Here is a 26,508-nt window from a genome sequence, read left to right as displayed (position 1 = left end):
CCAGACTCAGAAAATAACAGAGAAATTCAGAGGATATTAACATCAATATTAAACTGTCTTAAGAGTAATATGGAAATTGCAATGTTATTTATTAGACATCAAAAGGAACTATGACCTCATTAGGAAACTTGCTAAATAAATTATGGCATATCAATAAGAGAGACTAGGCAGCCAAATAGTTAGGTTTTTAAAGAATATTAAATAATGTGAAAAAATGGTCACACTAAAATAAAAATAATAGCACTCTCATTAAAAATAATAGCCACCAGTGATTGAATCCTTACGACATACCAGAAACTCTGTTAAGCATTGTATGTGTGCCCCAGCATATAATTTACAACGGCCCTGGGAGGTAGGTGCAATTTCCCCAAATTTTCAGAAGGTTAAGTAACTGGCCCGAGATCAAACACCCAGCATGTGGCAGAGCCGAGTAGCAAATTCAGGCCTGTTCCATTCCAGATTCAAGGCCTTTAATCCCTACGCTATTGTCCTAATTTCACTTTCAATGAAATTACAACAAACAGGAAATTATAAAAACAGTGGACTTTTTTTCCCGGGGTGGTGGGAGTAAAGATGAAATTCTTTTGTTTGTTTTGATTGGTCCTCGGTTTTCCAAATTTCCTATATTGTTTCCTATGTGCATATTCTACAGTGAACATGCAGGTATTACATATTCTGAAACAGAATCAGAAAAAAATAACCTTAGTTTAAAATGTTTCATTTCTAGGCTGGGTACGGTGGCTCATGCCTGTAATCCCAGCACTTTGGGAGGCCAAGATGGGCGGATCACCTGAGGTCAGGAGGTTGAGATCAGCCTGGCCAATATGGTGAAACCCTGTCTCTACCAAAAATACAAAAATCAGCCTAATCCCAGCTACTTGGGAGGCTGAGGCAGGAGAATTGCTTGAACCTGGGACGTGGAGGTTGCAGTGAGCCAAGATGGCGCCACTGCACTCCAGCCTGGGAGACAGAGTGAGACTCTATCTCAAAAAAAAAAAAAAAAAAAAAAAATTTCTGTTATATTTTCAATCCTTGATTACATGTAAACAATTTGTAATTTTAGCCACATCAATTTGATAGATTGAAAAATAATTACTGTGCTTTAAAACATGTGTAAATGGGTCGGGCACAGGGCTCATGCCTGTAATTCCAGCACTTTGGGATGCCAAGGCAGGAGGATCACTTGTGTCCAGTAGTTTAAGACCAGCCTGGGCAATAACACAAGACCTCATCTCTACAAGAAATTTAAAAAGTATCTGAGCGTGGTGGTACATGCCTGTAGTCCCAGCTACTCAGAAGGTTGAAGTGGGTGGGTCACTTGTGCCCAGGAATTTAAGGCTGCAGTGAGCTATGACCCCATCACTGCACCCCAGCCTGGGTAGCATGAAACCCTGTTTCTAAAATAGACATAAATATGTTTATATATTTATAAAATATGTTTTATATAGTCCATTTATAAAATATGACACTTTGTACATACATAAAATATATACATATATACTTAGAGATTGTTTATATATAAAATGTATAAACAGTTCTCCTAGCTGTCACTATTGTCATCATTCTAGAAAAAGCAATAGAAAGGGCAGATCTGGGGACCCATCTACCTCTGGGGCACACAGACCACACAAATCCAGTTCACAGTGGTGTCTAGCGTTTTAGCCTGGGGTACTCAAGGGGAGTACAGCAAGGTGGTGTGTGGGCAGACAGGTGTAACACCTTTTCAATCACCCATCACAATCATCACAGCTGATTCTCTTGTAACAAAAGACAGCTTAACAGTAGAAAAGCATAACAACTTTTTTTTTTTTTTAAACACAGTTTTACATGACATGGGAACTATCAGAAATGAAGACCCAGGGGAAATTGTCTAACTTTATGCTTAGATTCACTGAGGAATGGGCAGCAGTGTAGAAATGTGATTGGATAAAACATGTTTGGTCTACTGACTGAGTGGGGTGCCCAGCAAGATCTGTCTATTCTGATTCTTCATGACCTCTGTGTGGCATTCCTTTCCTTTGGGTATAGGACAGGATGTGTGTCACAAGAGGGTTTTCAAGGGAGAAGAGAGAGGGTCGCAGAGTGACCTTTCTCGGTTTTATTGGCTTGCTTTGGGGAAGGGGAGCTCTAGTTGCTATGATTCACCTTGGAGAAGAGGAATGCTGGTTTCTATGACTCCATCTGGGAGAAAAAGAGGCGAGAGACGGGAGAATGAGAGACGGTCAAAAAGACCTTGCTTCTGAGGTCCTTGCAATCTCCTTCAGCTCAGAGTACACAGCATACCAAGGCGCCGGACTTTCGGGTGTCATGTTCTGAGCCCCAACAGTGCTTAAGTTGTAAACTTGAGAACTAACTACCCATGTTCATGCATGAGTTGGGTGACTGTGAACATGTTTGAGAAAAAAATTCTGAATCTTTCGCTCATATGCAAAAAGGGAAATTAATATACACTTTTATATAAGAGTGTTTGAATGTTAAGTGGGTTTATACTGTAGAGACTGGTGACATCAAAGGTGGTGTGTAAGTAAGAATGATCATTGCCATTTTTTTTTTTTTGAGACTGAGTCTCACTCTGTTGCCCAGCCTGGAGTACAGTGGCACAATCTCAGCTAACTGCACCACAACCTTTACCTCATGGGTTCAAGCAGTTCTCTGCCTTAGCCTCCGAGTAGCTGGGATTATAGGCATGGGCCACCATGCCCAGCTATTTTTTGTATTTTTAGTAGAGATAGGGTTTCACCATGTTGGCCAGGGTGGTCTCGATCCCCTGACCTGAGGTGATCCGCCTGCATCAGCCTCCCCAAGTGCTGGGATTACAGGTGTGAGCCACCGCACCTGGCCCATCATTGCCACCTTTATCATTAGAATGAGAATGAAGGGGGTTGCTCCTATCTTGGCTGCAAATATGAATGCTGGCCTCATGAGCAGCAAACAGTCATCCTTTTTTCTTCCATCAAGAATGAGCTGCTCAATTGCTTCATGCCAGGCTCTTCAGAGACACGAGAGCCATCATATGAAGATAGAATTGAGAGTTGAGGAGACAGCCATGTGGAAAAGGAAGGTACCCAATACAGAGCTGAATGAAAGTGACATCCAAGAAGGTTTCCCGGAGGGGGGACATCCAAGCTGACAACACTTGAAGCATGGCTATTCTTCTCTAGGCAAAAACAGAGAGAGGACTCCAGGCAAGGAAATAGCATGTGTGTAGGCTCAGAGATCTTGGTTACCAGCAACACCTGATCTGGGTAACTAGTGACATGGCAGGTAATGGCTTGAGCCAAAGGCAGGCTGGGCAAGTATAAGAGGTAGACCTGGACAGAACAGCAAAGGCCAGAGGGTGTGCCCACCAATTCTAAGATGCAAGGCTTAGACATGCTCATGTACAGAAAGGGGAGACCTGGTGGGTTTCAGCTCAGGAATGACAAAATGACCATGGGAGGAAGACCATCCTGGTGGCCACTGGGTGCACACCACCTTCATTTCACAAATTCACTTTTATGTCTGCTGCCAGGGAAAAGCTACTCTTAGTTATAAGAGAGGGAAGATTTCAGACTAGAGCTCTGCTGCAAATGCACTGCATTTAGGCAAATCCACTGATCTTCCTGGATCTTGGTTTTCTCATCTGTAATGAGAATACTCCATGCAGTGTACCCTGCACAAAGTGTATGAATCAGGGCACAGGTTTTCTCTCCATACGAACCAGGACTCATATCCTGGTTTACCTCCAGACTCTTTTGCCAACCTTTAGCCATGTGACTTAACCTCCCTGAACCTCAGTCCCTCATCTGGGAATTCATAACAGTACCTATAATCAAGAGTCACTGTGGGCATGAAATGAAAGAATGCCCATGCTTGTTTCATACAGCGTTGAGACTGCACCCAATAAAAAAGAGATATCATCATTATTGTTGTTATTATTATTACACTCTGAACTATTCTACACAAACAAGGCACTGTTCCTTCTCTACAGGCAGTATTGAGAATTAAAGTGCCAAGCGCAATGTCTGTCACAGGTTGATTCATAATAAAAGGGCACTTACTTTTCCCTTAATAGGTACTCAATCAAAACAGCTTTTTAGCAGATCATTCATGCATCCTCTTATTTATATTCACCCACAGTGTACTGAACTTCATGTACCTGGAATTGTACTAGGTCCTGAAGATATGGTGGTAAGTCAGATAGAGGCATTACTCTGAAACTGGAATTCATTTAATGGGTTTATATCATGCATTCTCAATGGTGGAAATATTTCTCCCAAGGAAATAAAAATTGCTTCGGGAGCGGGGGAAGACAAACAATCTCAAATATGACAAGGTGTGTGTGACCTTCCGAAGGGCCATGGTACGCAAATAGATATACAATGCACCTGCGATATTAAAGTTAATAAAACACTCTTCACTTTTCATAACAGGCAAAAGGTGGAAACACCCCAAATGTCCATTAACAGAGAACAGTATAAGCGAAATGTGGTCCAGCCACACAATGATTATTATTCAGCCTTTCCGTGAAGCTCTGATCCCGGCTACAACATGGATGAACCCTAAAACATTATGTTAAGTGAAGAAGCTAGACACAAAAGACCACATATCGTATGATTCCATTTTTGTGAAATGTTCAAAATAGGCGATTCCATAGACAGAGAATGCAAATTAGTGGTTTCCAGGCATTAGATGGTATGGGAGGGGGATGAGGAGCGAGTGCTAATGGGTAAAGAATTTCCATTTGGGGCGATACAAATGTTCTGGAATTGGATAACGGTGATGTTTGCACCGCATCATGCATGCACTTAAGGCCATTGGATGGCATACTTTAAAATGGTTACAATGGTGGAATCATATGTGTATCTTACCCAAAAAGCAAAAAAATTTTAAAGACTCATAAGTGGGGTGATAGTGGCAAGAAAGCTGAGAAAGGCTGGTTTCGGTGGATGTATAGACAGATAAGCTCTCCAAATAAGCATCTCATTCTGTTTCCATGTGTTCAATGATCTTGATGCTCTAGAAGAAAGGGGGTCTCCATAAACCACCACCAGTCTGGCAATAATTATTTAGTTGATGGTTCTGTCAGAAGAAGAAGATTCTGTCTGTCCCACTGCATTCGTGTGTAAGAGCTCAGAGTGTCAGCCTAGAGTACCGCAGACTTAGAACACCCAATGCCATCCCTTCCTGGCTAAGCAACACAGACAAGCATAGTAGGAACCCAGGGTGAGTGGTGGCAAGACAGAATTGGAGGCAGAAGGGACCTGTGAGGGCCAGGTGCCCAGGAGGAGGCTTTGTAAGAGCTGTGAGTTCTGAAGGAAGATGCATTAGTTTGTTCTTGCTTTGCAATAGAGAAATACTTGAGACAGGGTAATTCATAAGAGATTTAATTGACTCATAATTCCACAGGCTGTACAGGATGCATGGCAGTATTTGCTTCTGGGGAGGCCTCAGGGAGCTTTGACTCATAGCGGAAGACAAAGCTGAAAGAAGTATCTTCACATGGCTGCAGCAGGGGCAAGAGAGGGAGTGGGGAGGTGCCACACCCTTTTCTGTTTGTTTGTTTTTAGTTAGGTGGAGTCTTGCTTGGTCTCCCAGGCTGGAGTGAAGTGAGATGGAATCTCACTCTGTCTCCCAGGCTGGAGTGCAGTGGCGCAATCTTGGTTCAGTGCAACCTCTGCCTCCTGGGTTCGACAGATTCACCTGCCTCAGCCTCCCAAGTTGGTACACCACACCATACCCGGATAATTTTTGGATTTTTAGTAGAGACAGGGTTTCCGCATGTTGACCAGGCTGTTCTTAAGCTCCAGACCTCAAGTGATCTGCCCACCTCAGCCTCCCAAAGTGCTGGGATTACAGGAGTGAGCCACTAAATCCTGGCCGGAGCTACACACTTTTAAACAATCATCTCTTACAATCACTCACTATCACGGAAACAGCACTGAGGGAATGGTGCTAAAACATTTATGAGAACCCTACTCCCATGATCCAATCACCTTCCACCAGGCCTCACCTTCAAGATGGGGGATTACAATTCCACATGAGATTTGTAGGGACCCAGATACAAATCACATCAGATTGTAATAACCTAGACTGATAATATCAGCTGTTTTCAACTGCTAGGATTCACGTTGTTTTTCAACCCATGGCATCCCCATTCCCTTACACAATTGATGTCTCTAAGATTCATTAGCCAAAAAGTGAAAATAAACCCAAATACCCATCAACTGATGAATGATAAATAAGATGTAGTTTATCCATACAATGGAATACTCTTCAGCCATAAAAAAGGAATGCAGTGTTAACACATGCTACAATATGGATAAACCTTGAAAGCATCATGCTAAAAAAAAAAAAAAAAGAATATGCAAAGGACCACAAATTACATGATTTCATTTATATTAAATACCCAGAATTCGCAGATCCATAGAGATTAAAGTAGATTCATGGTTTCTAGGGAAAGCGGGGAGCAGAGGGAAGAGGGAGTGACTGCTAATGGGTAGATTTGAGGGGAGGGGATTTGGAAATGCTCTGAGACTGATTGGGATGATAGCTGTGCAACTCTATGAAGATACTAAAAACCATTGAAATGTATGCTTTAATTTTGTGGTTCATTGTGTGGTTTGTGAATTCTATCTCAGTAAAGCTGTTGTTGTTGTTGTTGTTGTTGTTGTTGTTGTTGTTTTTTAAGCCAGAGGCAAAGTCAATGGAATCTTGGGGAAAACTACAAAAGAGTTAAGCCTCCATTGCCTGCATCTGCTCTTCTTTAAAGGAAAACAGACACTGGGTAAGTATTTAATACATATTTTGTCATTTGGTATGGTTTCACTGTGTTCCCATCCAAATCTCATCTTGAATTGTAGCTCCCATAATTCTCATGTGTTGTGGGAGATAACTGAATCATGGGGGTGGTTTCCCCCATGCTGTTCTCATGGTAGTGAATAAGTCTCACGAGATCTCATGGTTTCATAAGGGGAAACCCCTTTTACTTGGGTCTCTCATTCACTCTTGCCTGCTGCCATGTAAAATGTGCCTTTCACCTTCTGCCATGATTGTGAGGCCTCCCCAGCCACACGGAACTGTGAGTTTATTAAACCTCTTTTTCACTATAATTTACCCAGTCTTAGGTGTGTCTTTATCAGTAGTAACAGACCAATACGTCATTCTTTTTTTTTTTTTTTTTGAGGCAGGGTCTCACTAAGTTGTCCAGGCTGGTCTTGAAGCCCTAAGCCCAGGCAATCCTCCCACCTCTCCGTTTGATAGTGCTGGTAGTATAGGCATGAGCCACCACACCCAGCCAACATATTTTCTCATTATTATTTTTTTAAGTCAAAAAGGAGGCCAAAGAAACATTCCACAAAGGGAAAAAGGATAAAAACAATGATGTAGACATTCAGGGTTTCTGGAGTCATTTGGAGAAGAGGAAGTCATGTGAACAGCAGTCTGATTATGGCAGAGTGTTTATAACGAAATAAGAAGGAAGGGGCCTTGATTGGCAGGTAAGAAGACTCGTAGAAATGGAAGCTTTGGAAGTTTGTATACATTCCCTTCTGGTTACAGAAATTGTTTAAGGGTGCTTGCAAGGATTAATATAACCCATAAGCCAACATAAATTAAGAGTCCAGGCACAGTGGCTCATGCCTGTAACTCAGTTCTTTGGGAGGCTGGGGTGTGTGGATCACCTGAGGTCAGGAGTTCAAGACCAGGCTGGCCAACATGGCAAAATCCCATCTCTACTAAAAATACAAAATTAGCAAGGCATGGTGGTGGAAGCCTGTAATCCCAGCTATCCTGGAGACTGAGGCAGGATAATTGCTTGAACCCAGGAGGCAGAGAGTGACCACAGCCTGTTTAGGGCATTTCAAGAAAAGAATCAGACAACTGCACTATCATATGATAAATGCTCTGGGTGAACGGAGAGAAGGCCAAGGGTGTTCTAGAGCCAGAAAGGAATGGAGATGAGAAAAGGGTTATTACTACCATGTATTGTCAGTATCTTCGACAAAAGCAGAGGCGTGGAAGATAGATAGATAGATGATAGATAGATACATAGATACACAAATAGATAAGATAGATGATAGATGTGTAGTTAGAGAATAGGTAATAGCTAAATGATAGCTGAATGATAATAGATGATAGATGAAGGACAGATAGATGATAGACAGGTGATAAATAATAGATCAGTGGATAGATGACAGGTGATACATGATTGATAGATGATAGGTAGACAGGTCATAGATTAGATATGAATAGACAGACAAATAGGTAATAGATAGATGGTAGATAGACAGATGAGGTATCAATTGATAAAAATGTGTCTTTCTATGAAAACCAGCTTTACGATCCCCCCATGAGGCTTCTGGTCTCTGCAAATCTATTTTGATGAAGCAATGGTAAGAAAAACCACAGTGGGTCAGAGTAGACAGGGTAGACTAGACCTACCACAGTGACAGATCAGCCCAGAGTCATAGTAGCTAACCACAAATATGTATTTCCCACTCACACTGTACCTCCACATGGTCAGTGGGGAGGGAGGTGGGCACCTCTCTATACAATTCCTCAGAACCCAGACTCATGGAGAGTGGGATCCCATCTCATGAAGCTGCCATATCAGCATGGCTCCCAGGGGGTCACAGCAGGAAAGAAGAAAGATTCCGAAATTCACATCCGCTCCTAATGCCTCTGTCTGAAAGTGACCAACCTCACTTCTGCCTGCAGCCCATTGGCTAGAATGGGACACATGATCTTGACCTAACTGCAAGGGTAGCTGGGAAATATTGAGGAGCACATAGGTTTTGGGAAAGCATTGCTGTTTTTGCCAAAACTGCTGATATTATTATTGCTTCTACCACTAATAATAATAGTGAGTGATTGATCTGTACCAGGCACTGTGATTTACACACGCTATTAAATTTAATCTTCTCTAAAGTCTCTGAGAGCTCAGCAACTGTTCCTATTTAACTGGTAGCTCAATTTTTAAAATGTGCCCCATAAGGAGAAGACTGAGCTGGGATTTGATCCTACACTGTCTCACTTCCGAGCCCACACTCTTCCTGCCCTACATCCCCAGCCCTCCCTCCTGCAGTTTAATTTTTTGATGAGACAGAAAGTAGCTATGGGTCTTGCACATGATCCCAAGGTTCTGTGCTCTGCACCTCACCAGCCTCTCTTGGGAAGGAATGAATCACACCTCCGCAGTTTGCTGAGCCTTCTCTTCCACCTGGACATCCAGGCTTTTGTCAATAAAAGGGTAGTTTGCTGCTTTATTTTTACACTTGAATAACATGCATTATTTAGCAGCAGAGTTTCAAAAACATTGAAATGACCCTTGTAAACATGGTTACACGGTTAAAATGTTTTCCTTTCAAAAGGCTCTGCTTCTCTTTGTAGCAGTGGGATTTCAGCACACAGAAGTAGCTTCCTCTTTTTTCCTTTGGTGCCAAATATATCTTAATTTTGTCTAACATGTAATAAATATTTACTTTTACTCTCCCAGTGCTAAAAGACATTTATACAAGCTTTTGAGTTATTTGGAAGTTGTCTTGATAATTAGCTGTGTTTTCAAAGAGATCAAGAGGGCTTCATGTTTCTTCTTCAATTAAGTTTTCTTGTTTGTTTGTATTTCTTTGTTTTGTTTTTACTGAGTACTTAAAAAATTATCAAAAGTGAGATGCTTTTTTTTTTACTTGAACGTTTTGGGGGTCTAGAATAAAGCAAAAACTCAAGAGAGATGTCTAGATGTTAACTATCCTAAAATGATATCACTTTCTGCTTTTACTTTATATCTTAAAAATAACAGCATACATTTATGAAACAAATTACAGAGAGCACTCCTGGTGTGCAGAGAGAGAACCCAAGTTATTCATTTTGTTTTTTCTCAAAGACTGCTTTGGGTGTGGGATATGGGATAGATTAGAACAAGATTTATCTCTCTTCTGTTAGTTTCAAACACCTGTAGAAAAAGCTACCTACGGACACAAATAAGGCTCAAGTTGAGAAAACAAGGGCAAGTAGAAGGCAAAGGAATGGTTACATCACTTTCAACGCAGAAAGTATGAATGTTATTTCAGGAAACTTTCACAAGTGAGCATGGCAACCATCAAGGCAGAAAGAGAGCACAAAAAAAGGTACAAGTTGTTGAGTCACACGTCAACTCAAATCCTGGCTCTCCTATTCCCTTGCTGTGTGCCTTTTAGAATGCCAGTTAACCTCCCAGTGCCTCAGTTTCCTCCTCCAAACAGTGAAGAGCTGGGGACCACTAAGGTGCCTCACCTCCCCTCCCCTTCCTTCCTTGCTCCCTCCCTGCTTTCCTTTCCTCTCTTTCCTTCCTTCCTTCTCCCCCTCCCTTCTTTCCCCCTCTCTCCCTCCCTCCCTCTCTCCCTTTTCTCCCTCCCTCCTTTTCTCCCTCACTCCTTTTCTCCTTCCTTCCATCCTTCCTGCCTCCCTTCCATCCTTCCTTCCTCCCTTCCTTCCCCCTCCCTTCCTCCCTCCCTCCCTCCTTCCTTCCTTATTCCCTGCCTCCCTTCTTTCCCCCTCTCTCCCTTCCTCCTTCCTCACTTCCTCCGCCATCTCCCCCTTCCTTCCTCTGTTCCCCCCTTTCTTTTCCCCTCCCTACTCACTCACTCCCTTCCTTCCTTCCTTCTTCCCTCCCTCCCTCCTTCCTTTTTCTTCCTTCCTTCTTCTCTCCCTCCTCCCCTCCCTCCCCCCTTTCTTCTTCCTTTTTTCAGGAATACCAAATCTGGTTTTATGTACCAGGTCTACAGCAATAGCCATAAAAAAAAAATTACTTGCAACCACAGAGGTTACATGGACAGGGGTAAGCCAGTGAACAAATTAACAAGAGAATAAAACAGATAATGTTAGATAATGTTGAGTGCTATGAAAAACATAAAATAAGTTAATGGGACGTTGAGTGATGAACTGTTGATCTAATGGCATGGGAAGGCCTCTGTGAGGGTGGGATGTTTCCGCGCAGGTCTGGGAGATGAGAAGGACCAGCCTTGCATGCAGCATGCCATGATCTGGGGAAAGACAAAAGAGCATCCCCCGCCCCCGGCAAGGGCAAAAACAAAGACACCTGAAGGTGGGTGTCAGCTTGTAACACTCAGCAGGGACAGTCTCTGATCTAGGTACAGAATTGTCTTAGCATCCATCTTTCTTGCTCTGTGGTCTTTCTGCTCTCCTAGGCAGCAGCATCTCATTTAAAGATCTCCGCAGTGCCTGCAACTGTCCACTCTCCAGTGACAGCATCCTCTTGGGCTCATAGCTCGGCCTGAGCAGTCTGTGGAGGACGAGCATGATGTTCTGCTTCTTTCTCATTGGGACTGTAGGGAATTCTGAATGAGCTAGGTTTTCTCCCTGCCAGCTCTCTGGGACAAGGGTGGCCTCTGCCTCCACAGGTGCTGCTGGCCAATTGTACCAAGGACACTGGGAACAGTAAACACTTGTTTCTACAAAACATTACTCTAAGGTATGTGAATTAAGGAGCAGGAATCCATGATATTTTTATCTGAACTTCACTTTGGGGCTATACTTGATTTTGGAAGCATTTATGGCCTAGTGGCTAGGGACACAGTCACTGAATGCTGGAGTCCTGGGTTCAAATCCTGCTTCCATTAATTGACATCCAGGTGGCCCTGAGCCAGTTAGTCAGCCTCTCTGTGCCTCAGTTTCCTCCTATTCTAAATAGGGATGCTATTGGTTATATTGTAGCTACATTTTACAGATTTTTACATTCAAGGAGACAGATGGCTTAGCACAGTGCTTGGAACACAGTAAGAACTCAGTAACTTTAGCTGCTGTGATTATTTTATTTGCCCTAAGAAGCAATGCAAGTCCACACTTTAATCCTTTTCCTTCATTTCTTCTTCCTTCCTTCCTTCTTGTCAACTTTTCTTTCATTTTCTTTTCTTTCTCTCTCTCTGTGCCTCTCTTTCCTTCTCGCTTTCTTTCTTTGTTTCCTTCTTTCTTTCTCTCTCTCTTCCTTCTTTCTTCTTTCTTCTTTCTCTTTCTTTCCTTCTCCTTCCCTTCTTTCTTTCTTCTTTCTTTCTTTCCTTCTCTCTCTTTCTTTTCTTTTCTTTCTTTCGACAGAGTCTTGCTCTGTTGCCCAGGCTGGAGTGCAGCGGTATGATCTTGGCTCACTGCAATCTCCACCTCCCAGGCTCTAAGTAATTCTCCTGCCTCAGCCTCCCTAGTGCCTGGGATTACAGGCAAGTGCCACTACACTGGCTAATTTTTATATGTTTTAGTAGAAACAGGGTTTCACCATGTTAGCCAGGCTGGTCTTGAACTCCTGACCTCAGGTAATTCACCCTCCTCGGCTTCCCAAAGTGCTTGGATTACAGGTGTGAGCCACCACACCCATCCTCAATTGTTCATTATTAAATATATTTTGATATCTCCCATTCCTTGAGCTCTTTGATGTGGGGAATCTAGAGACAAAGCAGAACTAGTCCAGGAAGGCAGGGTAGTGAGCTAATGAGTATTGACTCTATTACTGCTTGGTTCCTATCCGAGTGTCCTCGAATCACTTATTTTAAGAATTCTCCGGGCCTTAGTTCCTTCATATGCAACCTGGGAGAGAGGATTCTGTGCTAAAGGGTTTATGTGAGATGTAAGCCGTGCTTTTATTAATTCTCAGTTATATCTTCAGTACCCAGCACAATACCTGACTGACAGTAATCAATAAACAAAGGGGAGAAGTGCTACCACTAAAAACAGCAAAAGCAACATCACCACCACGCCTTGCAGTCTAGAGATGAGATCTAAGAGAGAAGGTCAGAGAAAACCAGTTGTTTGCTTTGTACTTCATCATGAGACACATCAACTCTATGCAAAGTGTTCACACTTTGAAAGGATTGACACTCTTCCCTTTTCTGACTCTTGAATGCATTTTGTTTCTCCTTGACCATTCTTTGTTTATTAGACAAATATTTATTGAAGACTTATCATGTGTCAAACGCTGTGCCAGGTACTGAGATTATCATCGTAAATGAAAAAAGGCACAGTCCTGATCTGTTGGAAATTTCAGCCCAGTGGACAGTACAGATATCAATCAAAGAATAATAATAAATTAATCTATCAATAATGGATGTGATGAGCTTCTGAAAAGCGATTTGGTCTGCATTTCCTCAGCGAATAATGATGTTAGCATCTTTTCATTTGTTTCTTGGCCATTTGTATGTCTTCTTTGGGGAACTCTCTATCCAAATCTTTGCACGTTTTTTAATTGGGTTGTTTTTCTTTTTTGTTGTTGAGTTGTAAAAGTTTTTTTTATTTATTGTGGATGCTAATTCCTTATCCGTTATATCATTGCAAATGTTTCTCTAATTCTGCAAACTATCTTCTCCCTTTCTTTTTTTAAAATTATTTTTTATCTTTATTCAAGATGGAGTCTTGCTCTGTCAACCAGGCTGGAATGCAGTAGTGCCATCTCGGCTCACTGCAACCTCCTCCTCCTGGGTTCAAGGAACTCCCCTGCCTCAATCTCCTGAGTAGATGGGGTGTGCCATCACGCCCAGCTATTTTTTGTATTTTTAGTAGAGACGGGTTTCGCCATGTTGACCGGGCTGGCCTTGAATTCCTGACCTCGAGTGATCTTCCTGCCTCAGCCTCCCAAAGTGCTGGAATTACAGGCATGAGCCACCATGCCTGGTCCTATCTTCGTCCTTTCTTTTGTGTCCTTTGGAAGGAATGATGTACTAACACGTGCTACAGCAGAGATAACCCTTGAAAACAGTGTGCTCAGTGAAAGAAGCAAGATGTAAAAGGTTGCAGATTATATGATTTTATTGAAATGGAAATTACTGGTTCCAGGGACTGGAGTGAACGCTGAACAGGCATGTGGTTTCCTTTTGAGGCAGTTAAATTCTAGCACTAGGTAGTGGTGATGGTTGCACTAAATGCCACTGAATTTGTTCACTTTAAAATGGTTAAAAATGGTACATTATACATGGTGGATGCTTTATCACAACAAAATAGAAAAGTATAAGATAAGAACATAAAAGGGGACCCAATTTAGTTGGGAACATGGTATAACTGCTGAATAGCAATGCTTGAGTCATTACTAGCTAGTTGAGAACTTGCTGAACTTTTGTGGACAAAAAGCACTGATACCTTGGGCAGGTGGCTGATGATGGAGAAGGAGGGTTCTGTGTAGAAGGAATACCACAGGCAAAGACCTCTTCCCTGCCCTACCTTGCACTAACAATTGCAAGTGCCCTTCTTTAATCCTCCCCACGAAGCTCTAATGATCCCGATAGCACAACACTTCAGTGGTACAAGTCAAGTGCAGAAATCCCATATCCACTGCCCTTACTACCATTTCTCCGATAATTATATGAGCAATAACAACAAAAGTGGAGACGCAGAAATGAACTCTTACTTTTATAATACTATTTATATTCTCAAGTTAATACCCCCAGAAGACACTTTGAGGTTACTGTCCCGCACTTTAGTCCAACAATTATATATATATATATATATATATATATATATATATATTTGGTTATTGGTCATGCAATATTTCAAACATAGCAAAGAATACAGAACAATGTATAGCAATGGCCCATGTACTTACATCCAGCTTTAATGAATGCTTGTAAAGTCAGTTTAGAAATGAAACAGGAAGAACAGGCGGGGCATAGTGGCTCACGCCTGTAATCCCAGCACTTTGGGAAACTAATGTGGGAGGAACATTTGAGGTCAGGAGTTTGAGACCAGCCTGGCCAACATGGTGAAAACCTGTCTCTACTAAAAATAAAAAATTTAGTAGGGTGTGGTGATGGGTGCCTGTAATCCCAGCTACTTGGAGACTGAGGCAGGAAAATTACTAACCTGGGAGGTGGAGGTTGCAGTGAGCCAAGATCGCACCACTGCACTCCAGCCTGGGCGACAGAGAAGGACACCATCTCAAACAACAACAACACCAACAACATCAACAAATCCCCAAAAGAATCACAAAAACAAAAGCACTGAAAGAACAGACATTCACCGATTCCAGGAGGCCAGAGGTTGGGGGAGAAGATCTGATTGTCCAGATTTTTGAACTCAAAATGCCACCTCTCCAAGTCCTGCGAAGTTCCGTAGACCTAAACTAGACTGTAACTCGTCATCAGAAGTCAGTATCCTCACCTATGAAATTGGAATAACATTTTCTCTTCCTTATTAATCTCACATAAAAAGTTGATGTGTGTGAGAGAGGTGGGGTGCAAGGAGATGCCAAGTCGCTTTCCTGCATGGAAACCATAAACACTGCAATGAGAAAGGGTCGCTGATGTCTGCAAGGTACTGAATATCCTCCTCTACGCAGCCCTTCTGCCATCAGAAAGCAAATTTCATAATCCATTTTGTCTAGCACCACTGTGCTGATTAGGATTTCTTAAATGCTTTAAAAGAGATGATAATCATTTGCTATGTAGAGACCTATAGGACTCTTCCCAGTACAATCCCAGTGTATGTAGTGGAGCTCAGTGATATTATAATCCCACTCCCTGATTTCCTGAAAAAAATAAAATAGATGGTGGCACGTGTCCTCAACTGCTGATCCAGATCCTAACCAATCCTGCAACAACGTTTCCACTTTGCTAATGGTTTGCGCCCTGGTGGATGCCCTCCGTTGCCCGAAAATATGCAATCACTTAATTGCCATAGCAATCCTATTATATAACCATTACACGACGTCTGTTGGGGAAAGCTCAGAACATGTTATTACCGTTGAAAGGGACAATTTACTGGATTTCACTAAATGCCATCACTTCCCCAAAAATGAATTGAAATTACTTGATTGTGCACATCTCTCTTTAATGTCCTGCTCAGAGAACTGCAGGGAAGCTGCCACTGGGGACGGAGCTGCTTTGAGCAAGAATGACTTTGTGAAACTGTGGTGATGGCGGGTCTTGTCTATCTCCATCCCAGTCTCCTGAGTCCACATGGTACTGCTGTGTTGGGGTGCATTCAGCACTGCTTGTGAGAGGTCCTCTGTCCATCAACTAATTTAGACCGGAGCTAATTTTTTTTTTTTTTTTAAGTTCTGGAGTACACGCAGAGGATGTGCAGGTTTGTTACATAGGTACACGTGTGCCAAGGTGGTTGGCTGCACCTATTAACCCATCATAGGATGGAGCTTTTACTGGGAAATTTTAGTTTAAAGTAGTGTTGAATTCTAAAGTGCTTTCTGTATGACAGAGGCTATGTCAGTGAAATACAGCCATGCCCTACACCCTGAACATTAAACTACAAAACAAACCAAAGGCAAACATGGGCCACTGATCTGAAGGGAATACAGATTAGGAAGAATGGATCAGACCAAATCTGGTCACAATCCTAGAAAGCCAATGCCAAGCTCTGTGGATCAGAACACAATATTTATATATGAAGAACAGTATATGTATGTATCTATGTATGTGTGTGTGTGTTTCTCCTTCTTCTTCTCCTCCTCCTTGTTCCTCCTCCTCTTCTTCTTCTCCTTTTCCTTCTTCTCCTTTTTCTCCTTCTTCTCCGTATTCTTCATCATCATCATCTTCTTTGCATGGCAGTGAGTCTTCAATGCTGCTTGGCAATGACTCCACTTGTTTCCCTGTCTGTTCTCCCATTTTTCCAACACTATAAAATGCAGCAGTCACAAACATGAACTGCTTTTGAAAAGCCACACTAAGTTAAAAATTAAAAAATGTGGTCTTGCCTCCCACTCCTTTTCCTGATGAGTGACTAGCCACGACGTTTAGATTTTGGTGGAGAGGTCTGTCTTAAAGTGCCATACATCGCAGCTGAAAGCCATCTGGGTAAACTGCCATTAACTATTTGCATGTGGAAAAAGGTAAAGAATGTAAGAGAATGTGAATTGCATCAGGATTCCGGGTACAGAAGCGTATAAGGGCAATGATGTCTCCAAGCAGAGTAAGAAGGAATTTGTACAAGCCTTTGATTCTCTCTGATTTTTTTGAAAGCACAAAGAGGCTTCATATTTAATTTATAGTGTTATATAAGCTGCTGCTGCTGCTGCTGGGATGTGTGTGTGCGCGTGTGCGTGTGCGCGTGCGTGTGTGTGCGCGCGTGTGCATGTGCGTGTGCGTGCGTGTGCGTGCGTGTGTGTGCGTGCGTGTGTGCGCGTGTGTGCGTGCGTGTGCGCGTGTGTGTCCGTGCATGTGTGCACGCGTGTGTGTGTGCGTGCGTGTGTGAGCACGCGTGTGTGCGTGTGCGTGTGTGCGCGCGTGTGCGTGTGCGTGTATGCGTGTCCGCATGCGTGTGCGTGCGTGTGTGCGTGTGTGTGTGTGCATGCCTGTGTGTGCGTGCATGCCTGTGTGTGTGTGTGTGTTTTCCAGCATAATCCTGACTGTGGTAGTTTGGATTTTGCATTATGGGGGCAACCACTATTCTACCATCTGAATACTCATTCTAGAGGGCTAAATCCACGAGAGCAAAAGTATAGAAACAATTTTGCAGTGCTGGTGGCATTTCCCTTGCCTACAAAGCCAATTTTAACTGCACAAAACCCTCAGCACATTGCATTTGGGAAATGCAGTGGCTGCACATTAAGCTGTTATGAATAACGGCTGTTGGGATGGAATGAAATGGAAACAAATCTGCATTTTATTTGCACTCTCTCTGCAATTCCATGCCATCCAGACTGCAGTTACGTTCCGTGCACAGCACCACTGCCAAAAAGGGTGAGTTTTGCTGGGAAGCATTATCATACTTTGATTTTTAGCCATGCAGTCATTTGAAACTGTGGCTGTTCTTTCCTGACGCTGGCCACTGAACGTTATAATATAGACGGTTTGCTTCCATGGGAGAAAATATAATCCAAGTCAAGTCTAATTTGACTCAGGCACATATCTAACTCTCCCTTTCTAATTTAGAGGCAATGAACCTAGGGTAAGAGCTGTCAGGCTGGTCTCTGGGACTGTGAATATTCCTTTGCTTAAGGAAGCATGAGAGTTACATTGGCTGATTTTGGCATTCATTTTGTAACTTCCTGGCAATGGACCTAAGTTGAAGGTAAGCACTTTAACATAATCAGTATTTGTCTTATGAAGTTGTAACATACTAGGGAAGAGGATTAGAATAATCCTAAATATTTGTGCAGTGAGAGGGGCATGATTAAGAAAATCATAACACAGCCTAGACCATTTAAAATGATAGTCATAAGACCATATACTAAGAATGGAAAAAAGAAATGCTAAATGCGGCTGTCTGCACAGTCTAACTATTAAGGTAATATTCCTTTGTACTTTTTCATTGCTAAATGCTGCTGTCTGCACAGTCTAAGTATTAAGGTAATATTCCTTTGTACTTTTTCATTACTTCTACCCATCCAATTGGCACCCAGTATAGGACGCTAGGGACGATGCCATTTTTATTTGGTTTCTAGGTGTGATGGTTAATATTGTCAACTTGATTGGATTGAAAGATAGGAAGTATTGATCCTGGATGTGTCTGTGAGGGTGTTGCCAAAGGAGATTAACATTTGAGTCAGTGGGCTAGGAAAGGCAGACCCACCCTCCCTCTGGGTGGGCACCATCTAAACAGCTGCCAGTGTGGCTAGAATATAAGCAGGCAGAAAAATGTAAAAGGAGAGACGGGCCTAGCCTCCTGGTCTACATCTGTCTCCTGTGCTGGATGTTCCTGCTCTCGAACATCGCACTCCAAGTTCTTCAGTTTTGGAACTCAGACTTGCTTTCCTCACTCCTCAGCCTGCAGATGGCCTACTATGGGACCTTTTGATCATGGGAGTTAATAATAAACTCATATATATATATATATATATATATATGAGGCTACTGGGCAGAGAGCTGCTCAGAAAGGCCTCCTACCCATTTGTGATATACAGAATTTTTTTTTTTTTTTTTTTTAGATGGAGTCTCCCTCTGTAGCTCAGGCTGGAGTGCAGTGGCATGATCTTGGCTCACTCGAGACTCTGCTTTCCAGGTTCTACTGATTCTCCTGCCTCAGCTTCCCAAGTAGTTGGGATTACAGGCATGTGCCAGCACACCCAGCTAAATTTTTGTATTTTTAGTAGAGGTGGGGCTTCACCATGTTGGCCAGGTTGGTCTCGAACTCCTGATCTCAGGTGATCCGCCCGCCTCAGCCTCCCAAATTACTAGGATTAAAGGCATAAGCTGTTGTTCCCAGTCAAGAATTTTTTTTAAATGTTGCATTAAGCACTGAGATTTGGAGGAAGGGATGTTATTAAAGTAGTTAATGTTTACTTACTGATATAGTTTGGCTGTGTCGCCACCCAAATCCCATCTTGTTGCTCCCATAATTCCCATATGTTGTGGGAGGGACCCAGTGGGGGATGATTTATTTATGGGGGCGGTGTTGTTCACTTGCAGTTCTCGTGATAGTGAATGAGTCTCACCAGATCTGGTGGTTTTAAAAACGGGAATTCCTCTACACAAGCTCTCTTTGGCTGCTGCCATCCACATAACATGTGACTTGCTCCTCCTTGCCTTCCACCATGATTGTGAGGCCTCCCAAGCCATGCAGGACTGTAAGTTCAGTAAACCTCTTTCTTTTGTAAATTGCCCAGTCTCAGGTATGTGTTTATCAGCAGCGTCAAAATGGACTAATACGCTTACTTTGACTAATATATTGTTGTTCCTTTGCCTTTTTTATTATTTTTGGAGACAAGGTCATGCTTTGTTTCCCAGCACGCATGCAGTGATGTGATCAGAGCTCACTGCAGTCTCGAACTGCTTGCCTCAAGCAGTCCCCCTACCTCAGCATCTCAAAGTGCTGGGATTATAGACATAAGTCACCATGGGCAGCCCATTGTTCCTTTTAAAATGGGGGAACAGTGACATTTTAAAGGTCGTACCTCAAAGGTTGGGTTTGAAGTGAAAGCAAAATTCTGTTTAGAAACTGGATAACAGCTGATCATAATGAAACCAGCTGGCATTTGTGTGTTTGTAGACACTTGGCACACCATTTTATACAACCCTCATGACAACTGCACAAGAAAAAATTCTTATCTCATTCTAATGATGGTAGGAAGCTGGTAGGAAAGGTCTCAGAACTTGGTAGGAAAGGTCACGGTTATACAAATTAAGTAGGAATTCCAGAATTTGAACTCAGGTGTGTCTGATACCAAAGGTGACACTCAACACAATCGCCCAGATGAGACATGCAAGGAAACTTCTAGCCAATGTAGGTTTTAAAAAGTGTAATCAATGAATTGTCACATATTGAGCTTTCTGTGTCCTACATACTATGCAAGATATGATGAGGCAAGAAAAAAAAAAAAAAAGAATCCCATTGTATGGTCCTCAAATATTTTAAGAGCAATAAAAGTGGTGGCAGGTTGGAGCCACAGACAGTAGTACCTCCCTCTTCCTCAGGTGCTTCTGTCTCTGCCTGGTTGTTTTTTAGTTCTCTGAAAGCTATGAATTTTATGAGTCACATTTCAGCACATTTACTGAATGTTGCGTAGAATTACTGGGTTTTAGGCTGGGCGTGGTGGCTCACGCCTGTAATCCCAGCACTTTGGGAGGCCAAGGCAGGTGGATCACGAGGTCAAGAGATCGAGACCATCCTGGTCAACATGGTGAAACCCCGTCTCTACTAAAAATACAAAAAATCAGCTGGGCATGGTGGCGCGTGCCTGTAATCCCAGCTACTCAGGAGGCTGAGGCAGGAGAATTGCCTGAACCCAGGAGGCGGAGGTTGCGGTGAGCCGAGATTGCGCCATTGCACTCCAGCCTGGGTAACGAGCAAAACTCGGTCTCAAAAAAAAAAGAATTACTGGGTTTTAGGGAATTTTTATGGCATATCAATCAATAAAGGGTCTCAGTTTGTATCTCACTTGTATAATTTATTAGCAGTGTGAGCTTGGATCATACAACTCAATCTGCTACTGTATCAGTTTCTTCATCTGTAAGACAGGGGTGATGATAATAATAGCAATGTCCTCATAGAATTGTTGTGTGGCACATAGAAATGGCCACAGGAAGTGGCCAGTGTGTGCATGTGTGTTCCTGCATTCTGTGAACACTGAGAATACTGAGTCGAGATTAGCTCTTCACACTTTTCCACCCTTTTCTGAACACGTAGTTGGTGGATTGGCCTGTCAAGGTCATCCTGGATGATGTAGACCTATTTCTCTCCTCTTTTTCCTTTAGTATGTCTGAGGGATCACAGGGGTGAACACAGAGTCACTGTTTAGACCTCAGGATCCAACCTACACTTTTCTTAAGGTTATAACACTAAGGCCTTTAAGGCATAGGCTCAAATACTGACTGATTCTTTGGGCCTCTTTTGTAGAAGGCAGCTGTTTAAGATGGCCTGCCCCCAGTGATAATTTGCTTACTAGTATTTATGCCCTTGTGCAGTCTCCTCTTTCACTCTTTACCCCATCTCACCCAAGCGTGGGCTGGACCTAAATATTGGCTTTTTTTTAATTTTATTTTTGAAATGGAGTATTGCTCTGTCACCCAGGCTGGAATGCAGTGGCACAATCTTGGCTGACTGCAACCTCTGCTTCCCAGGTTCAAGCAATTCTCATGCCTCAGCCTCCTGAGCAGGAATTATAGGCATGCTCTGCGACGCCCATCTAATTTTTGTATTTTCAGTAGAGACAGGGTTTCACCATGTTGACCAGGCTAGTCATGAACTCCTGACCTTCGGCGATCGGTCCGCCTTGGCTTCCCAAAGTGCTGAGATTATAGGTGTGAGCCACCGCGCCTGTCCTGCTTCTCTTGCACAAAATAAAACAACATGATGGATGTCACTTCTAAGATTAGGTTGCAAAGAGAGTGTGACATCTCTCTCTCATTTTATCTTTCTCTCACTCTGATAAGGCCAATCGTTATGTTGTGGGCTGCCTTACGCAGAGCCCACACGATAAGAAACTGCCACCCACAACGCACGAGGAGCTGAATCCTGCCAAGAACTCTCAGTAAGTAAGCGAGCTTGAAAGCGGATGCCTGCCCAGTTGAACCTTGAGAGGAGACCCCAGCCCCTGGCTAATGCTTTCATTGCTGTCTGCCAGAACTAAGAGTGAGAACATACGATGTTTGGTTTTAAATTCCTGAGTAACTTCGCTTAGAATAATAGCTATGAAGATGCAAAGGCGTAACAATGACACAATGGACTTTAGGGTCTCAGGGGAAAGGCTGGCAAGGGGGTGAGGGATAAAAGACTACAAATTGGGATTAGCGTATACTGCTCAGGAGATGAGTGCACCAGAATCTTATAAATCACCACAAAGAACTTACTCATGTAACCAAATACCACCTGTTCCCCAGAAACCTTTAGAAATAAAAAGAATTTTAAAAAAAGAACTGAGTAAGAGAACCCAGCTTAGCTAGCTAGCCCCTGATTTCTGACCCACAGGAACTGCCAGCCAATAAGTGTGTGTTGTTTTGAGCCTCTAAGTTTGGAAATAATTTGTTATGCAGCAATAGATAACTAATATATCTTTCTCTATTAGGGAATTTTTTTAAAGATTCAGACAGAATGTGGGTTATTGGCATGGCAGTAGTGAGAAATTTCTGAGTCTCCAGCATAATACCATCACAACTGCACCAACGTCTCACCCCCAGCCATTGCAACTACTCTTGATATCATCAAAATCCTATAAGCACAGAAGGTCTTTTTTTCTTCCAGAAATTAGGGAAGACAGGACCAGACAGATGTGAAAATCAGTTAAATTGAACCAATATCAAATGTGTTGTATGTTACAAATACTTAGTTTGCATTTTTTTCTTGTCTTATTATACATATATTTTTAAATGTTTGTGGTTACCTTTTCTGAGAAGCTACTGTGCACCAGCTCATTTATAGATTATCTGGTTTAAATTTTAGAAAACCTAATGGACTGTTACTAGTTTTTTCATTTTAGAGATGAGATCTTGGAGTTTAAGGAGGACAAGTCACTCACCACTCCACCAATCACTGGTGCAACTTGGACTGTTCCCTAGGAATGCTGGATTTCAAAGCCTATTTCTGTTCCTCTACTCCAAGCTACCCTGAGGGCAGAAAACATGTCTTCATCTATCTTTGCCTTTCCAATAGCATATGGTCTCTTTTCTGACACACAGTGGGTGTGAACATTGATAAAATATTTAACAAAGGTTAGCAAAGAAATAAACTCAAAAGCCATATCTAGGTCAATTCATTTTTGTGTGAACAGAGGGACATTTTTATCTCTAACCCAAGGTGTTGAGGCTGAGTTTACATTTTCTAGTCTGTCCCCAAATTTGGCTTACTGCAGAGAAGAGCACTATTGGGTCATAATGGTTGTCTTTCCTCTACCATGTAAAATAAAGAGATTTAGATCCTGAAGAGAGAGCTACACTGGAAAAACAAGCAGAGCTACAATTCCGGGTTACCTTGTCGTTAGCTAGACATTAAATACCAACTCCTAGAATTCATTCAATCATTTATTCATATATCCATTCACGAATGAATGAACGAATTCATTCATTCATTCATTCATTCATTCATCTCCCAGATGGTTTTTTTGCCTGAACTCACCCCACTACTTAGGTTTGACAAAGAAACATGGCACAGTCTTTGATTATGACAGGCTTAGTCATGCTGAATACATTTTGTTCTTTCATACGACATTCTCCTAAATGAAAATAATATTGCTGATTGTAAAAGATGATTATAAAATACAGAGTCAAAACATTAAAAGAAAAATTCACTATAATCCCCAACTTAAATATTAATAACTGATAAACATTTGGTTGCATTGCCTTCCAGACTTTTCTATATATAGTTTACAAGTATGATATACTATAAGTACCAATTTATAGCCTTTTCTTTACTTAACATGGATGTTTATATATTTTCATTTTATTAGATATTCCTCTACAATGCCTTTTTTTTTGGTCTAAAAATTGTTTCACTCAATTGCTTTACACTACTTCATTTAACCATGGCTTGGAGGTATTATTCTTAATAGTATTATTGTTATTAAAATAAAATAAAATGAAATAATGAAACACTGATGTTGGCAAAGGTGTGGGAAATGAAAATACCCCCCAAACTTCACCTGTTTTACTTCTTTTGCATTAGTTTTTTAAATTACTTTTGGGTAGCTTGACACATCTTTAATTTAAGCACTAATTATTGTACATAATGCAGCTACACCTGTGGTGAAAATGCTTTTTATTAGCATTAAAACTAAAGACATCAAAGAATCATATCAGGATAAAACGTTTATTTCTAATTTAATAGAATTGCAATTAAAGCAAATTTGATCTGAATGAAATCCCATCATAACTGGACTTTTTTTTCCTACACAGTGAGCGAAAATTATTCTCCCCTAAATTGAAGATTAATGACATGTTTTTAATGTTAAATGTAGCAATTCAAGCATTAGGTTGCAATTCAAGTTCAACATCATTGAACATTTTATAAACTTCACATTTTAACATCTCTGAAAAGCGCTCTGAGGTTAAAGCATTAGCGTTAAATGCATTAATGTTATTTTTCTTTATAAATGAGCTTATAACGGTGTTGTTACCTTCATTTGAATATTTTAATGAAGGGATAATATAAGGAGAGTGCTCCATTTTCACAAGGTAATTGTCTCTTCCCTGAGTGGCTAAACTTGGACAGAAAGTGGAGTTTATCTCATTGAAATTCTATTATGGCTGCACGGTTGTTGTTACTTGTCAGAGTCTTTCATTACCTGGTAACCGGGACTTTTGGCTGATGCTCTTCCTTCCCGTGACATCCAGTCTTCTGCCGTCCTATGGTCTAATCCCATCCTCTGGCAAGTCACAGCAGCAAACCTTTGGTATCTTGCTCTAGGACTCACTGGCTCAGCACTTAAACTTTAGCTGGATGGAGAATTCTGATTTAAATTAAGTTCAGGCCACATTGGTAAAAAGTAAGCTAAATCTGCATTAGAAATGAAAATGATGGAAAGGTATGCAATCTCTCTCAAATTACTCAAAGCTGGGTTTGTACTTTTGGTAGCTTCATTGCAAAAATGGCCCTCTTCCTTTTGCTAAAGTCACTCTACTTACCATGCTGCTTTTCAGATTCACTCATCAAGAGATGGAGTCTGAGTCTTCACTCCCTGCATCTCGGCTGGCCTTGACTAACAGATTGGCTTTTGACTAACAGAATGTGGCAAAAGAGATGCTTTTCATGGGTCCACTCTTGGTCTTAGATCTGTGCCTTCACCATGGCAACAAGTTCAAGCTAGCCTATTGGAGAATGACACCTTGTAGAGGAGAACCAAAGTGCTCCACCCAACAGCCAGCCATCCCTCACATGCAGAGCCACAAAAGCTAAATGCAGCTCATAACAGACTCAGGAGGAAGCCCAGCAAAGGTCCGAAGAACCACCCCACTGAACTCAGCCTAAGTTCACTCACAGTAATGAGCTAAATTAATGGCTGTTGAGTGGTTTATTGCTCAGCAACAGATAACTAATACAATATCCTCTCTCTGCCAGAGTCTGAGTGATTATGGATGATCTACTACTTTATCTGAGTTTTCTCATTCTCTTCTGTAAAATGAAAACAATAAGACTGCCTTATAGGATTGTCTTGAATTAAAGACAATAGATAGGAACTAGTATAGTGCATGTCAGAATAGTGCTCAGTATAAAGCTTAGCTGTCATTGATGTTGACTTTCATGTTTTGCTGTTCATTTTCATGATACATATCCAAACATTTCAATCAGTGATTAAGAATGAGTTATGGAGCTGGGCTGCCACCACTGCTTTCCTGGGACAGCCATTATGAGCTGTGTGACCTTTAACAGCTTATGAAGCTTCTATGCCTCAGTGACCTTATCTTTAACAGGGGGATTATCATAGTACCTACCCCAGGGTTACTGGGGAAATTAAATCAGTAAAAATAGATAAAATGCTTAGGACCTTGAATGGTATAGTGTAGTCACTAGAATAAAAAGTAATTAGGCTGGGCACAGTGGCTCACACCTGTAATCCCCACACTTTGGGAGGCCGAGGCAGGAGGACTGCTCGAGTTCATTAGTGCTAGACCAACCTGGGCAATCTAGTGAGACCCTGTCTCTATGCAAAAAATATGATGAAAATTAGCTGGGTATGGTGGCATGCACTTGTAGTCCTAGCTACTTGGGGAGCTGAGGTGGGAAGATCACTTAAGCCCAGCAGGTCGAGGCTGCAGTGAGCTGTGATTGCACTTCAGCCTGGCACAGAGCAAGACCCTATCTCAAAAAAATTAATAATTATTAATAATGAACAGACATGCAGCTTAAAAAATCTTTCTATATATCTAAGTAGATACATTTCTACTCATAGTATTTATGGATCTGATTTGATCTTTGGAATCAAGAAAATAAGGATTATTCTGTAACAACTGTTATAGAAAATTTCAAATATATACACAAGGAAACTAATATAGTGAACCTGATTTACCTATTACTGAAACAACAATCATCAATACACAGCCAATCTTGTTTTTCTCTACCATCACTGACTCCCCATGCTCTAGATTTTGTTGCAAATGCTGGGACATCACTTAATCTGTAAATGTTTCAGCATGTGCCATTAAAACATAACCTTCCTGAGTAATAACCACATCC

This window comes from Cebus imitator, unplaced genomic scaffold (genome assembly GCF_001604975.1).
Source record: "Cebus imitator isolate Cc_AM_T3 unplaced genomic scaffold, Cebus_imitator-1.0 Scaffold4, whole genome shotgun sequence".
NCBI classification, from domain to species: Eukaryota; Metazoa; Chordata; class Mammalia; order Primates; family Cebidae; genus Cebus; species Cebus imitator.
Note: the sequence above shows the minus strand (reverse complement) of the source record.